Source organism: Vombatus ursinus, unplaced genomic scaffold (assembly GCF_900497805.2).
Source record: "Vombatus ursinus unplaced genomic scaffold, bare-nosed wombat genome assembly UNPS02005264.1, whole genome shotgun sequence".
In the NCBI taxonomy this organism is placed as follows: Eukaryota; Metazoa; Chordata; class Mammalia; order Diprotodontia; family Vombatidae; genus Vombatus; species Vombatus ursinus.
Genome location: NW_020945042.1, coordinates 1197204 through 1211610, shown reverse-complemented (window position 1 = coordinate 1211610; position 14407 = coordinate 1197204).

Sequence of the window (14407 nt, the reverse complement as noted above, 5' to 3'; positions counted from 1 at the left end):
AGTAAATATTTGTTAAATTGAACTGAAATAAGAATGACTTCCCACCCCCCCCCATTAAAATCTAGCAAGTAACTAAGAGGTTTTGTTAAGACTCTCCAGATATGTCCAAGCAATGGCTTAAGAATTCCCTTCTCACTCTCAAATCCAATCTTCCTTGTATTATCTTCTGAATGAGCCAGCTCTTCATGTAGGCAGTGTTCACTGGTGGCATTTAAAAATGATTAAGAGCACCAGAGACAATTTTGCATGTGTTTTAAAGGGCTTTCAGAAAACTACCAAGAGGGTATTTTATAGACCTGGAGAAAATGATAATAAAGGCTTCCCTTTACTACCCCCACTTCATTCATTCGTGTCCTTTGACGATGACCACACAGGTCACATTCTGAGCACAGTTCAGCTTCATCTTCCGGACATCACCATGTGTGGGGCCGTAAGTAAGTTGTAACACAGCTATATTGCTTATTAGTGCCAATAACCACATTACTACACAGAAGTGAATACATTTGATTCCTCAAGATCATAACATATGAAAGTGAACTGGAAGAACTGGGGGTAGTTATACTTCAGAGAGGTGAAGGTCAAATGCACAAAGAACAGATGGTATCTATTCTCTTCCTGAAGATAACCAGGGTTAGAATCCCCTCGGTCTCCCTTGATTAAACATTTTTGTGTTTGATTACCCCAAAAACTTTCATAATATTTCATACGCCCCCTTTCTGTCCTCTGACACTGCCCTCCTCTGGTACAGACCCTTATCACCTCACTTCTAGACTAGGAGCTGCTGGTTGATCTCCTTGCTTCAAATCTGTCCACACTCTAGTCATCCTCTACTCAACTGTCACTAAGAAACTGTAGCACACACAGCAACCATACCCTGGTAAACCAAATCAGCAAACAAGCTAAACCCGGTTGAGGTTGGCCAACAGGCCACAAACCCATCAGTGATTTAGGGGGATGCCCACCCCAAGCATGCAAAGACTTCCCCTGGTAGAATGGATGGATGAGAACAATTTGTTCCAACAGCCATGAAGGCTTTCTGAAGCAGGCACTGTGGAGCGCTTAAAGCTGGGCCAAACATCCAAGATGCCAAAGTCATCCACTACATCCTGGGCCATTGCCAGTCCTTTTGATTTTTGTCCTGCCGCTGGACTTCGACGACTCAGGAAAAGAGAGCGAGACTGATGACTTTTAACTGCCTCACTGAAATACAGTTCACCCACACGTCAAGACATCACCCTGCGATGTTATTGGTCCTCTTTGAAAACGAAGGACAAACAACATCAACAATTCTGTCATCAGACTGACCTTCCGAAAGCGCAGGTCAGGCCATATGATTCCCCCCTACTAAATGAAGGGTTATATTCAATTAAATCAATTCCCCTACACAATGGAATACATTCCAATGGCCCCCTATCACCTCCAGCATCAAATATAAAATCTTGTTTGGCATTCAAAGCCTCTTATGACCTAGCACTAGAAAGATAGTCTTCTTACACCTTGCTCATCCCTATTCACCCTGCAGTCCAGTGACATTATCCTCCTTGCTATCCCTCTAACAAAAGAAGCTCCAGGCATGATTGCTGGTTAGCCCTCATGCCTGGAATGCTCTCTCTTTTCATTTCTACCTCCTCTTTTCCCTCAAGTTCCAACTAAAACCATCTCTTCTACAGGAAGCCTTTTCCTACCCTTCTTATTCTGGTGCCTATTCATCCTGTACATAACTTGTCTGTAGGTAACACAACCACCTCCTCTCCCTAGAAGGTCATTCTATATTTGAATTTCTATCTCTTAGTACAGTGCCTCACACGTGGGAAGCACTCAATCAATGCTTGTTGATTTGTCTGTTGACTTGATTGATCTCTTTAACTCATTGTTTATATTATGTCCCAGTCTGTTTATACCCAGCTTTACTCTTTGTTTTATTATAATTCCCAATTCTTCACATTCTGTATTGTTTCATGACTCTGCAGCCATAGAAAGTCTCTGGTAACACATCGGTGTTAAAACAAGAGGCCTTTGTTTTCAGGGAGAAGTTTGGGGCCATTAAAAGAACTTTTCAATTTCCCAATGGTAATCCAACTCCTCCTCTAGATGGCCTCAAAGGTCCCGCTGAGCTCTAAATCTGTGACCCCATGATCCTCTTATTCAATTCTAGGCCCTAGTCACAAAGTAATGGGATATTTACTGCTTCCTGAAGCAGCCTAGTCGATTTCTGGAAGTCTCCACACTCAAACGCTTGAGTATTTTGGCCATGGTGACCCTAAGTCATCAAAAGGATAGCAAACACAGAAATGGAGTTCACTGGTCATCTGGAAACTTCAGTTTTGAAAAAAAATGAACCTTAAGAATACAGAATTGAGAATTGGGTGTGACCAGATCTATTAAGTGGGACAGAGGAAGAACCTAGAGACCAAGAGAGAGAAGGAAAGACATTTCAGTAACTGTGGGAAGGTAATTTTAGGATCATTCAAAGTGGAAGATTTCTATATACCTGTCAAGATAAGATTGTCCAATAACTCCACCCTTGATTCAAACTAAATTCCTCCCTCCACGCAAGAAAATCCAAGATTTCTCCTGGTGACCTAGTCACCTGTTTCCCTTTCTTGGTCTATACTGAGGTCTATACTCTCATTCTCTTTGGCTCTATCTTCTACCTAACACCCAGTTGTCTGGTCTTCCATTGACTTGAGCCCTGTTTTCCATCCCACCTACCCCACAACTGGGACCTGGAGTCATTTAGTCTCTGGGCAGGGGCCAGAGGCATTTCTTACATACTCATTCCCAATCAACTCTTAACAATTAGCTCTAGCTATTAACATATATAAACACAATCATTTAGTGAGGAGTACAGAAAGCAACAGAATGTGAGGGGCTTTCATCACAAGAGTAATCAAGTTACCTTTCTCTTACTCTGTAGGCTAAACAACCCCAATCCTTACCTTCTCCTTCACAGCCTCTTTTCAATCCCCAAATGCAGCTGCTTCATGCTTCTCTGAACCTCCAGGTCTTCACAACCTTTATACAACAGAGTCTCCAAAATGTACCCAATTCTCTAAAGAGAAACTGCCTTATAGAGAGGTGTTGATGAATTCCTGAAAATGAAAAAAAATTAAATATAAATGTATATATGTATGTATATGTGTGTATATGTAATATGTATATATATGTATGTGTATGTGTGTATATATATGATTTCCAAACCCTACATTGACCACAGCATCATTGGATCTCATAATTAAAAGGAACCTTAGAGCTTATCTAGTACAGAGTTTCTTAACCTGGGATTCACATATGTATTTTCATTATTTAATATTTTGTTAACTGTTTTATTATATTTGATTTCCCTTGTAATCTTATACATTTTATTTTGTGCATTTAAAAACATGATTCTGGTAAGAGATCCACTGGCTCCACTAAATTGACAGAAGGGTCCAGGACACCAAAAAATATTAAGAATTCCTCTAGGCGTGTACTGTAGCCTACTGGTAAGAGCCACTTGTTAAGAAATCAGCAAAAACTACAAATCATAGCCTGATGCACAGTATTTTTTTTTAAATTTGACTGTTAAAACGTTTATTAGCACAATACTATTTGTTGTTGTTCAGTCATTTCCAGTTTTGTCCAACTATTTGTGACCCCAAGTGGGGTTTTCTTGGCAAAGATACTGGAGTGGTTTACCATTTACCTTCTCTAGCTCATTTTACAGATGGGGAGACTGAGGTGAACAGGGTTAAGTGACTTGCCCAGGGTCACACAACTAGTAAGTGTCTGAGGCTGGTCTGAGGTCTGAGACATGAGTTCAAATCCTGCCTCAAGCATCTGCAAGAGATGTGACTCTGGGAAAGTCACTTAACTACACTCAGCCCGAGTTCTCTCATCTGGAAAATGAGGCAAGCTGGACTTGATTTCCAAAGTCCCTTCTAGCTTTATGAATATGATCCTATGACCCAAACTTGTTTTTGGCCGCAGAGCACACTTCCTATGACCACAAGAGCCACAGAAGAGCTGAATCTATTGATGACTGCCTGATTTGGTTAATAGGAGAAAGGAGGGATGAGAAATTGGTTGCTTAGAACAGAGAAAAGTCCATACTGACCTGGTGCTTAGGGAACCTCTCTAGAATGAGTTATCAGCTACAGCTCACACCCTAAGAACTGCCGCTCTTGCTAATACGGAGTGACGTGACCTGGGAAAGGTTTTAAACAACAGAATTCTCCAGACCTCACCTCCTTGGAAACAGCCTTTCCCCTGCCCCCTCCCTACTTCCCTTTATGCACTGACCGCCCCCCCGTTAGAACGTAATGGAGGAAGGAACTGTCTTATTTGCTTGTGTTTTGTACTCCCAGCATTTAATATGGTGCCTGGCATATAGTAAGGGCTTAACAAATGCTCTCACTATATGTCAATCTATCTATCTATCTAATCTATCTATCTATCTATCTATCTATGTCTGTCTATCTATCTATTTATCTGTCTGTCCATCTGTCTGCCTAGCTATCTGACTTTCTACCTATCTATGTGTCTGTCTCTGTATGGCTATCTGTCTATCTGCCTATCTATCTGTTTTATATCTATCTAGCTGGCTAGCTCTCTATCTAGCTATCTAATTTACCTATCTGTTTATATCTAGCTATCCAGTTAGGTGGTGCATTGAAAAAAGTATTGGGCCTGGATTCAAGAAGACCTGAGTTCAAATCTGGCTTTGGATATTTATTAGCTGTGTGACTCTGGACAAGTCACTTAACCTCTGTTTGCTTTAGTTTCCTCATCCATAAAATGAGGGTAATAACGATACCTACTTTCCAGGGTTGTTGTGAGGCTCAAGTGAGATAATAATTGTAAAACACTTAACACAATGCCTGGCACATAGTAAAGATTATATAAATGTTAGGTCTCATCATCATCATTATTATTATCATCTATGTATTTATGTGTCTGTCTATCCATCTACCTGTCTCTCTGTCTCTCTCTGTCTCTGTCTCTCTCTCCCTGTCTCTCTTTCCCTCTCTTCTGGTCTCTCTCTGTCTCTATGTCTCCGTCTCTCTGTGTCTCTGTCTCTGTCTCTGTCTCTGTCTCTGTCTCTGTCTCTCTCTCTCTCTCTCTCTCATTGCCTCCTAGAGCTGTCTCTACTTTGGGTGTGGGGTGTTGTCAACCAACCCCTGCTTCTCAAAATCACTCACCTTCTGAAGAGGCGTTTTTTGACCTGAAATCTCTCTGGATCCCCCAGCTGCTAGCATTCTTCCTCCTATAACTACCTGGTATTTATTTTTTTATTTATTCTGCAGAGAGGCAGCACATTGTACTATAGGAAGCTGTCCTCAGAGTCAGGAAGACCTGAGTTCAAATGTCACTTTAGACATATATTGACTGTATGACCCTAAACAAGTCCCTTAACTTCTTGGGATCCTAGTCGTCCTTTTAACTCTATAAGTTGCAGAGAAAGTGCTGGTCTGCATTACTGGAGGGAGTTTCTTTAGTTTCCTCTTTTGGAAACTCCTTATGCTAGTAAAATCCCAGTTCTGGGCCCCATTCCTTCCACTTCCCCCCACTGATAAGCTCAATGAGAGCAGGGACTATTTTTTTTCTACATCTATATCTCCAACATCTAGCCCCGTGCTTAACCCACAGGGGATGCTTACTTAATGAATGTTTGTTGATTGATTGATTGATTGCCACACCACCAACTGAGTCCTGCAATTTCTTTAGATGATAATAAGTAGTTTGAATCACTAGTAAGTTGAGTCATACTTGCAGAGACAGAACTAGTGATTCTGGCTTCTGGAACAGCAGCATGCCTGGAGCAAACAGCACAAAGCCAACCAGAAAATTAACCTTGCAATGCATAATGTGAAAATAATGTGAAATGAGTAAGACAAATTTCTGTAACTATACATGGAGCTACTCATAGTAGATAAGACTTTTGGGACACCATACATAGTTTCTGTAGAAATGTGTCTTACTTATTTCATATTATTAGCTTTAATAGCTATTAATGGCTTAAATATTATATTATTAGAATATTATCATTATTTCATATCATTAGGTACTAAGCTATTAATAACAAAAATGCATTGACTTTTGGGACTCCATACATAATTTCTGCAGAAATTTGTCTTACTTATTTTGTATTACTAGCTATTAAGCTATTGTCTTAAATATTATATTATCGGAATATTATCATTATTTCATGTTTTTAGGTACTAAGGTATTAATAACAAAAATGCACTAAGACTTTTGGGACAGTACAGCTTTGATAGCTCAGAGCCCCCTAGTGTCCCACCCTCACTGTAGATCTCCATTCCAGCAGAACTATTTCTTCTGTTTAGGTTAAGCTCACAGCTTCTAATCTCATCACCAAACTCAAGCCTTGATTGACATCACCTCCCTCAGGCTCCTCTCTCCTCTGACTGGAAGGCTGGAAGGTAGATTACCAAACTCTTCCCAATGCCTTGCTTTGTGGAAGGCAGAAACTGGACTTTTGGATTCACTTCACACCACATCTGCCTGGTTTCAACTCCATGAATCCTTGCTTTCTTGCCTCCTTTTGGGTCTCCCTCCATTAGATTGTAATGGACAGAGGCTCCTTGGGGGCAAAGACTATCTTTCTTTTTTTATTAATTGTATTTCTAACACTTAGCAAGTACCTGGCACATAGTAGTCACTTAATAAATGTTTATTGGATTATTAGATTGAAGAAACCAAATTACTGTATGATGCTGATGTGATTTGTTTTCATTCTCAATTTTCCTTTTTTTTTTTTTTAAATGAGGCAGCTAGGAGACATTGTGGATAGAGCACTGGCTTCGTATCAGGAAGGCTCATCTTCATGACTTAGAAATCCAGCCTCAGACACTTACTAACTGTGTAGCCCTGGGCAAGTCACTTAACCCTGTTTGCCTCAGTTCCCCGTCTGTCAAATGAGTTGGAGAAGAAAATGGCAAACCACTCCAATATCTTTGCCAAGAAAACTCCAAATGGGGCCATGAAGAAGTTAATATTAATTCAGAATTTATGGTGTTTAGCTCTGTATTAGTTATATCATAAAGAATCTGTGGAGAAGACAAACTGTAAAAGCCTTAAGTATGGTTATCTGGCCTTGTTTAAAACCTGGATTTGGAGTCAGGGGAGGCCTGGTATTGAGTCCCACCTCTAGCACTGACTAATGGTGTGATTATGAGCAATCATTTAAGCTCTCTGGATCTCAACGGCCTCCTCTTCAAACGGGCATTATAGTATTATAGATTTAGAGCTGGGCAGTACCTAAGTGGTCATCTCGTCCCACCCCTTCAATTTTTCAATCAGGAAACTACAAGGTTAGGTGAGATGACTTGACCAAGGTCACACAGCCATAGAAATCTAGGCAGTGCCAACGTGAAGCTGTTCCAAAGTAATGAGATACTGGGCCCTGCAATCAGTAAGGCACTAAACATGGTGGTTAGTTTAAGCTTTAATAGCTTGAAACTCCACTAAGACTTTGGGGACACCCTATAAAAATGTCACCTATTATCATTATAATTCTGCTCCCATTTTATAACTACTCTCTCCCTTTCTTCTTCCCTCAGGCCAAGGGCACTGCTCCACGTCACAGAGGCAGAATTCCCCCACAAACAGATTCTCATGAACGCTTACCAAGGAAATAATGAAATGGATTAGAACAGATAGTATTTCTTTTAGACCCAAAGCCTGATTTCCTTGGGACTAACAATTTTTATTTCCCTGAGGTTCTAGAAGCAGTTCTTACTTCAAAGAGTCAACCAACAAGGCTTTCTTTTTTTTTTTTGTTTTGATGAGGCAATTGGGGTTAAGTGACTTGCCCAGGCTCACATAGCTAGTGAGTGTCATGTATCTGAGGCCAGACCTCCTGACTCCAAAGCCGGTGCTCTATCCACTGCCCCCCAACAATCCCCCCTATCTAACTTTCCCCCAACAAGCATTTCTTAAGCACCTACTATGTGCCAGGTCCCATGCTAGGTGCTGGAGATACAAAGAATGAAATAATTTGCATGATTACCTCTTTAAAAAAAAAAAAAAAGAATGAGTCACCAATAAAACCATCATCTCATCCTTCCTGTCCTGGATTTGATCAGAATGAGTTGCTCCCTAGTAAAATTTCAAATACTTGACAATGTTCAAATGATCATTAGGCTTTAGAGATAGGCACACACAATGTGACTTTAACAATCCTTTGCTTATTAGTTGTTAAGGGTTTTTTTATTTGTCTCCCCCTCCCCGTGTCTACTAATAACAACATGTTCATCCATTGTTATGACTGCTTACATCAGAAGGTTGTTGGCTAATCAATCATCAAGTGATGCTCCTTATCATATGCAAAAAGGCTATTAATGCCTTATTGTATAAAAGCTTACCTAAGCGGATATTTGAAAAACAGAGCCATTCAATCACATTGGGGCAGATTTTGGTTTTTGCTGAACACACAAGAAATATGTTCTTACTAATTAAAACACCCAGTGACAAAGAACACATTGGGAATGTATTGATGGAAAAGATAGATGAACAGAGAATGTCTTTAGTTGAAAACATCCCAAAATATGTTCTTTAGTAAGAATCAATGATAAATATATTTATTTAAAGGCAGCTGGGGGTGTTGCATCTTTAAATTTAGCGTTGAGCCCAAGCTGCTTCTAAAAAGAAAATAAAAATAAAGAGCCCGTGAATAATTTTCATTTCCTATTTTGTTGTTTGTTAAGAGTTTCACAGCTTTTCAGTGTCTTGGGTTGTTCCAGGTTGAAGATACATCCCCATTTCTCACAATATGCATCATTCAGTCTTCTAAGTGGAACTTATTATTAATTTTCTTTTCATCTCCATGTCTGTTCAGCAGCCTTTATGCACCTTAAAAATAGAATAAAATCTCTTTCTTTTAAAAAATGTAAACCTAATAAACAGTCTTGGAGGAAGTCTGATCTCATTTTTGGAGCATTAGACTGTTCTCTGAAGCCCCAGATATAACTCTGATCTGCTACTAGCCTCTGATTTTGTCACTTGACACTTACGGTGCCCCATGCTTCCCATTAGCAAAAGGAGGGAAACATTGCCTCCCCTAAGAGGGATGGAAGTATACCAGTGTTAGTAACAGACTCGGAGAGTTTCAGGTGAAAATAGAGAGAGTAGTGTCAAGTACCCAGACACATAATACTCTGTCCATCCTCATAGAAATTGAAAAATCTACACTCAGACAATTATGAAAAGTGAGCCCTTTACTCCACATTATAATAATTAAGCAGCTAAGCTTTCATACCCTCTACTGTTCAACTACACTGAACTACTTGCAGTTCCTTAAATAAATCATTTCACATATGATCTCCACGTTCCACACGTGGAACACTGCCCTCTTACCTCCACCACTTGCCATCTTTGGCTTCCTTCAAGATTCAACCCAAATCCCACATTCTACAGAAGGTCTTTCCCAGTCCCCTCAGCTAATAGTGCCTTCCTTCTAAGGTTACTTTCTTTCTATGCTATAAATATTCTATAGATTCCTAGTTATTTCTTATTGACTTTCCCATTAGGATGTAAGCTCCTTGAAGGCAGGGACTGTGTGTTTTTTTTTGGGGGGGGGTTGTTTGTTTGTTTTTGCCTTTCTTTACACTTCAGCAGGGCTGCTAGGTGGCACAGTAGTTACAGCATGGGTCTGGAGTCAGGAAGACCTGAGTTTAAATTCGACCTCAGACAATTACTAGCTGGGTGAACCTGGCTAAGTCATTTAACCTTGTTTGTTTCAGTTTCCTCATCTATAAAATGAGTTGGAGAAGGAAATGGCAAACCACTCCAGTATCTTTGCCAAGAAAACCCAAACGGGATCACAAAGAGTCAGAGACCACTGAATGACACCACATTTCATCAGGTGGTACAATGCCTGGCTTAGAGTAAACAGTTAATAAATGCATATAGACTGACTGATGAATATCAAGTGCTTTGCAAATATTAAGGTACCATATAAATGTAATGTATTATTACAGTTTTAATTAGTCATGCTAAATAGGTTCTAAGCTCAATTGTTTATGTACTATTGAAGGATTTAAAGTGCTATCATCTCCCTCTTCTAAATGTCTTTGCCTTGTGGAAAAGCCCAATCACCCCCACCCTAGTTATGTCTCTTCACTCACTACATAGAAGTACCCCAGGGGCCATTGCCAGTCATCCTGACCAATGACTTGCCACTGGACTCTGGTGACTCTGGAGGAGAGAGTGAGGCTGATGATTCTGTACAGCCCTACCTCACTCAAATCTAATTCACTGGCAAGTCAAGACATCACCCTCCTGATGTCCTCTTTGGTCATGTTTGAGAATGAAGGAAGAACAACAGTACTGCAGTGTCACTCAGTGAGAAAGTCCTCCATTCTCCCATTGTGGAAATCTACCAGAATGAGAATCCTTAGGTTCCATTACTCTCTTGTGGTGTTAGAATGAGGACATGACTAAAAGAAACTGGAAAGAGAAAAATAGTCTTGGCCGTTTCTTTGCATTAAAGATGCAAAGATGTCGATGAATGAAAAGGGGATTTCTAAGTCTATCCCTGGTCATGAGACAAGAAATCATGCATCCCCTCTGCTATGTGCGTCAAGAGAGACGACCGATTTAGATGTGTGAGGCACTACATAATCCATAGGAATGGGCTCCCTGCTTTCAAGTAGCTTACAGGCTATTTTAATCGAACCCATATGGATACACAGACACATATCCATAAAGCAGAGGTAAACAAGGCATAAGGAAAAATCGGAAAAGGCAAGGAAAGCTAGATCTGAAAACATCACTTTTGTGGCTTTTTGGGGAGGTGGCAGAAGGCTAGGTCCTCAGGAAACATTTCAGGGATTCAGTCTAGGGATACCCTGAACACTGGGAATGAAAGACGCAGGGTCTCTGAGTCTCCCTTTTAAGTGACATCAAAGAAGTTTTCGGTTTCCGAGTTATCCCCAGCAACCAAATAGGCTAGCCGATTTGCTGTTCCCTGTATGTGGCAATCCATCTACCACCTCAGTACATTTACCCAGGCTGTACACCATACCTCTATCTCTTAGAATCCCACATTTCTTTCAAGGTTCAGCTCAAGTCCCATCTTCCTCATAAGTCCTTTCCTGCTACCCTCCCACAATTGCTAGTCCACCCTGAAAAATTACTTTGCACATATTTGTATATATTTGCATTAACTCTTTTGTGACCAAGTTGCTTCTCGCCAGTAAAATGTAAGTTCCATGAGAGCAAGACCATTTCCTTTTCATTACTGAATTTCCAGCATTTGGCACAGGGCCTTACACATGCTGTAATATGATCATCGATCCAAAGCTGGAAGGTACCTCAGAAGCTACCTGGTGCAACAGCTTCTTTTCCTACTTAAGGAAAGTGAGATTCAGAGATGTCAAGTGGCTTGTCAATGGTAAAAGGTAAATGGTTGTGGGGGGAAGGGAAGGGAATTGGGAAGAAAGTTGGGAAGGGAAAGGAATTGGAAAGAGAAAGGAAGGGAAGAGAAGCATTCTAGAAATGGGAAGGAAAAACCTTTACCCGAGTCATAGTTTGAAACTTAACTTTACCACACAGATTCAAGACCCATTTAGTATTCCCTAACCTCTGGATGCTGAACAGTCTAGGAAAGCAAAGTCAGTGATAAAGGATCAACAAACATGACTAAGTCTTCTTGTGGACTTATCCATTCTGTGCCTAGAAAAACCTGACATAGCTCAAGAAACAGGAACTTGTTACCCACAAGGTTTTCTATTGAATGAGCCTAATTTTTCATATTGGGCTGTTATTTTTTTTTAAAGAACAGGGACCAGCCATTTAATTCAATTGGATACAGCAAGAATCTATAACTAACTGGCTTCCTAAGTTGGTATGTTTTTTAAAAAAAAATCCTAATACAAATTGTCATCCAGTGTCTCAAGTATTTTTGTGACTTTTTTTTCCATCAAGGATGGGAGTGTAGGGTTTTTCATACAAATAACTATACCAGCACCTCTGTAGGTATGTTTTTACATTTTAAATGCCTTAATATTATACAAATATTTAGTTTTTTGACTCTGTCACTGTCTCTCTGTCTCTGTCTGTCTCTGTGTCTCTTTTTCACTCTTTCTCTTTTTACATATCTCTGCTGATTAAATGTTATATATATATGACATGTATAATATAAAATATATAAAATAGTATTTTATATTTAAATATATATTTAAAGAGGACATATGGATCATTTAAATGTAGACAACTGGAAGCCTTGGTATTTGCAGATTATTACAACTCAGGCATAGCTCTCATATAGCCGTCTCCAAGCGTGTGCCTCTCTAATATTTCAGAGGAAAGTTTGGTAATCAGAAGGAGCTTTGAGCTGGCATTTCCATGATGATGCAAATGAAGCCCTGAAAACAAACTTGGCACCAAAAGATTGGGTCAATTTAGAGACTGCATTCCTTGCAGACAAGTTGAAAAGGTACTGTGTAGATAGAGACCCGACATTACTTGTAACTGGTCATTGGGCTGAAAAGCTGCATTTCCTCTATAAGTAAATGCATACATCGAATCAGAACCTAAATATAGAAATATGGAAACATATGGGTGACTTGTCAGGCACAGGAGGGTAGAAATATGTGACACATGTGAATTATCTGTTGGAAGCTTATTTTATTTTCTTTTTCTTACTTTCCTATCCTGTGTTCGTTCAATGTGGCAGCTCTGCTCTTTGATTCTTCACAGTAGCTACATTTCTCACCCTAAAAGCATGTTTTACTTGGGACAGAGACACATCCTGCAGTTTTAATAACCAACAGATGAGTTCTTACCATAGGCCATAAAATTGGATTATCATTCTGTTAGGCAGAAGGTCCTTTGTAACCATGAACACTTAGCTTCTGACCTTGAAACAGGAAGGTTTATGTATGTGAAGCTCGAGACACTGGAAGGTGGAAACCATTTGCAGCCCAGTATACTCTGGTTTAACAAACTAAGGTGGATTTTTAGATGGAACAGTTACAACTTCAAGCCCACTGGTATTATTCTAATTTGCTCTCAAATCTCCTGCTGATGAGTTTCTGTCCCCCACAGCTCGAGTGGAAAACTTCTCTTGAGGATAAAATATAAGAAGTTAAATAAACATTATTGGACTGCCTGAATGGTCCATTTCCTTTTTGGTTTTTACTTAAAGACATCTAGTCACAATTCAGAGCATTAATTCAATTCAAGCCAATAAGCATTTATTAAGGGCCCAGTATACAATATAATACATACTTCGTGTGTGTGTGTGTGTGTGTGTGTGTGTATATACATATTGAAGTGTTGCAATGGGGGAAAAATGTGCTTTGCAGTCAAAGGGGACCTGGTACTCAAATCCCCTATGTGACCACTGGGCAAATTGTTTCACATTGAGGAGAGACAGTGCAGTATAGTGAGAAAGGTCCTGAGCAGAAAGTTAAAAGGGACCTGGGTTCAGATTCTACCTCTTCTATTTATAGCTATATATCCAGGGAAAAAATCATTGTTTCTCTGAGCCTCAATTTTCCCTTTTGTATAATGGGGATGATAATATCTACAATGCCTGCTTCACAGTGTTGTTGTGAAGAGCAAATTAAGTAAGTGCTTCCAAAACTTTAAAGAACTGACATAGAAATGTCAGTTACTATTATCTAATAAGAAAAGTATTATGTCAAAGTGGATAGTGAGCTGGCCTCCTGAATAAGGAAGGAACCTGAGCTCAAGTGCCAGCCTTGAACATAATCATTTAATCTCCCCATGTTTCAGGCAACTTTTCAAAACTACAAATTACAATGAACAGATGAATGAATGAATGAAAAATAATTTATTTAGCACTTACTATGAGGTAATTTGAATGTAGACAACTGGAAGCCTTGGTTTCAGTTGAACAATGGTCAGCTAGGGGGCACCATAGTGTAGAAAGTGCCAGCCTTGGAATCATAAAGACCTGAGTTCAAATTTGCCCTCAGATACTTACAAGTTGTGTGACCTTGGGTAAGTCACTTAATCCTCTTTGCTTCAGTTTCCTCATATGTAAGATGAACCAGACAAGAAAATGGCAAACCACTCCAGTATCTTTGCCAAGAAAACCCCAAAATGGGGTCACGAAGAGTCTGCTTGGTTAAGGGAGTTTCCTGATTGGAAGTTTCTTATACCATTGAAATCATAGGTCCAAATTAGAAAAAAAAAACTGTAGAATGGAGGAATTGAACTCGATGACCCCCAAATGTTCTTCTAGTACCAAAGAAACAATTAGAGTAATAGGGGGGAGGTAGGGTGCAGACACAGAATTATTGCAAGGCATCCCTGAATCCATAAGCACACCAAGCATTTTCATTATGTTTTCCCAATCAACGGATTGAACCATCAATAGGCATTTATTAGGCACCTACTATGTGCCAAGTGCTATGTGTTGGGCATATAAAAACAA